The following is a 3455-nucleotide window of genomic DNA, read 5'->3' as shown; positions in this document are numbered from 1 at the left end:
ACACACACACACACACACACACACACACACACACACACACACACACACACCCGATGGTCGCATGCAAAACTAGGGAAGTCTGAACAAGATCTGAGGATTGTATCACTGTCAATATCCTGGCTGTAATTTTGCACTATAGTTTTATAAGACATTACCTTTGGGGAAAACTGGGTAAAGGGTACAAAGAGCTCTCTGTATTATTTCCTGTAACTGCATGCCAATCTACAAATATCTAGAAATTAAAAGTTTAATAATTTTTTAAAAAGTAGAAAGCAAAGCTGAAAACAGTAGTAAGCTCTGCACTTGTGACAGGCTTCAAACAGTGCGTGGCCCTGCCTGATCAGCAGGCTCTGCCCACCGCGGCAGGATCGGCAAACAGCTGATGACTCTGCAAACATCCACAGACGGCAATTAACAGCTGCAGATGACACAGGAAACTCCAGTATGCACAATCGCTTCAAGAAGAAAGCCTCTAATAGGTGACTCTTTAATATCTCCTTTACACTTGCTTTATTACAAAAAAGAGCAGATCCCACGTTCTATGCCTTCAACAGGCAACAGAATCTAGCTAGATTTCAATAACTTTACTCTTTTTTTATAGTATTTCTGTTTAGAATTACCTTCATTTCATGCAAGGGATACTGATTTTCTAATTAGAGTAGTGATACAAAATTCCCTTTAAACAATGGACTTAAGGTGAAAAAAAAACTTTTTAAGGAAAATGTTAGGTAGTTAATAGTATAGGTGTGATAAAAAGTGTAACAGAGGCAAATGATAGAAAATATGATCTTAGGGCACCTGGGTGGCTCAGTTGGTTAAGCGACTGCCTTCGGCTCAGGTCATGATCCTGGAGTCCCTGGATCGAGTCCCGCATCGGGCTCCCTGCTCAGTGGGGAGTCTGCTTCTCCCTCTGACCCTCCCCCCTCTCATGTGCTCTCTCTTTCTCTCTCTCTCAAATAAATAAAATCTTTAAAAAAAAAAAAAAGAAAATATGATCTTGGATGTCATTTGTGAATGTCTGAAGTCTGGGAAACACAGCCCTCTGGCAGGGGTCAGCAAACTATGGCCCAAGGGCCACATTCAGCCTGCTGCTTTATAAATAAAGTTTTATTGGAACACAGCCAGGACAATTCATTTAGTTTTGTCTATGGCTGCTTTTGCACTACAAAGGCAGGGTGGGGTAGTTCCAGAGAGACAGTATGGCGCATGAAATCTAAAATATTAACTATCCAGCCATTCACAGAAAGTGTGCTGAGTCCTGATGTATACAGGGCATGCTACAAAGGCATCACGACCCTGACCCAGCATGCTGTTTACCCCAGGTCATGAGGCCGGAGTGTGGGAGAACAGCTGCTTCTGGGGAACAGACAGCTTCTCCTGGGAAAGCAATCCAGCTCGCTTGCTTGCTTGCTTGCTTCCTTGCTTATTTATTTGTTTATTATTTATTTATTTATTTTAAGTTTTATTTATTTGACAGAGAGAGAGACAGCGAGAGAGGGAACACAAGCAGGGGGAGTGGGAGAGGGAGAAGCAGGCTTCCCGCCGAGCAGGGAGCCCGATGCGGGGCTCGATCCCAGGACCCTGGGATCATGACCTGAGCCGAAGGCAGACGCTTAATGACTGAGCCACCTCGGCATGTGTAATGAGGTGCCCCAGCAATCCAGCTTATTCACTGGGGTGTGCAGCTCTCTCTAGGATTTACACCCAGCCTGGGACTAGCATAATCTTTATTTTTTTTTTTTAAGATTTTATTTATTCATTTGAGACACAGAGATACAGAGAGAGAGGCAGAGGCAGAGGGAGAGGGAGAAGCAGGCTCCTCGCCGAGCCAGGAGCCCGATGTGGGGCTCGATCCCAGGACCCTGGGATCATGACCCGAGCCGAAGGCAGACGCTTAACCATCTGAGCCACCCAGGCGCCCCTGCATAATCTTTATTTTTACACTGTCCATGAGTTTGACCATGCACTCAGGGAGGGGGTCTTAGTCATCACTGTGCTTGACAAACAGGAGAATTAGATGGGATTTATTTATATCCTAAGAACAGCATAGAGCTTTCATGCAACAAATGTTCATACTAACTGCCCCACGGATATAGGTCTGCAAAACAGTAACTTTTTAAAAAGTTTTTTAAAAAAGACTTTTATCTCCCTGTGTACCTCCACTGTGGCTCAGCAGCATCAGGTAAATAAACAAAACACAGACTCCTCTCAGAGGTGGATGGTTAATGTTCAGTAATTATAATTTTGCTGGAACACTGGATCGTAATCACCTTATGAGATCTGCGATGGTAAATTTCACAAGCGAGAACTTTAATTAGGGGGGTTATATTACCAGAGCTGTACAAAATAAATATGCAATATGTAAAAATAATTAGAGCAGCTACCTGAATAATCTCCCTTCAATTATAAGATTCATCTGTGTTGGCCTCTCAGCTCCTAAACTCTTCAATTAGAATGTTTTTAAGCAAACACATGTCTCTTGTGGTCTAATATCTTCAGACAAGGAAGTCAGCTATCATCTAGCCAAGAAACACACCATCACACACACAAAAAATCCCCACAGATAATATTGAAAGATACTATCGACCTACCATAAAAGCATCAAAACTTTGATCCATTAATTCACACAGGAAAAAGTTATTGAGTGTATTTCCATAAAATCACCATGCTAGGCTCTTGGATGATACCAAGATGAAATTGGTGTGGAACCTTCTAGGTGAGGAAACATGGGTGTGTTCAGCAGACCACTTCTCAGGATGCTAATACATGTCCGTGGTAGGGAAGATGGGAAGTTTGTGGTCAAGTAAGTATGGGAAACACTGAGTGCAACAAAACTATGTGAGCTCTTTACCTTGGGGGTTCTTAGACCCTTTAAAATATTCCCACACACTGCCCCCACCCCCACGAGTCATTTGCTCACAGAGTACCCACCAGGCTAGCGTCTCATGCAACACCCTTTGAGAAACATTATTCTGACCAACTAACCCCAAAGCAGCATATGAGTGTTACAAGAGACAGAGGAGGATGAGCAGTACTACTGGTAAATTTTTTTAACAACCAGGTTTCCAAAGAGGGAAAACAGAAGCCCTGGTTTGCACATTTCCACGGTGTAAATACTTCCGCCATGGCTGATTTCAAGCAACCAGCATGACATCACGGAACGCAGAGCTGGGAAGAAATGCACGCAATACTCCAGCAATCTAAGGAAGTTCAGGGAGAAAAAGCTAATTCCCCTTTGGGAGAAGAGCAGGCAAGGAGAAAGCAGCTTGTGCTAATCCATTCCCTTGACCCAGTCTGACTTTTCTTGTGACAACAGCCCAGGGTTCAGTATAAGCTGAGGTAGCCAGGAAGAATTAGAAGTTGCTGTCTGAGCTGTGAATTGTGCAAGACTGTTGAATCTCAGATCTGTACCTCTGAAACAAATAATGCAATATATGTTAAGAAAGAAAAAAAGA

General features: G+C 43.2%; 1 protein-coding gene across 2 annotated transcripts in view; it reads right to left on the bottom strand.

Moving 5' to 3' along the window:
* Nucleotides 1-3455, bottom strand: part of LOC116647635 (rap1 GTPase-activating protein 2) — a 69714-nt gene that overhangs the window by 46802 nt on the left and 19457 nt on the right. The gene's annotated exons all lie outside the window — the stretch shown is intronic.

The sequence above is a fragment of the Phoca vitulina genome, unplaced genomic scaffold (genome assembly GCF_004348235.1).
Source record: "Phoca vitulina isolate PV1807 unplaced genomic scaffold, GSC_HSeal_1.0 scaffold40, whole genome shotgun sequence".
Taxonomy (NCBI): domain Eukaryota; kingdom Metazoa; phylum Chordata; class Mammalia; order Carnivora; family Phocidae; genus Phoca; species Phoca vitulina.
The sequence above is the reverse complement of the archived record's forward strand: the minus strand, read 5'-3'. Positions and strand labels throughout refer to the sequence as shown.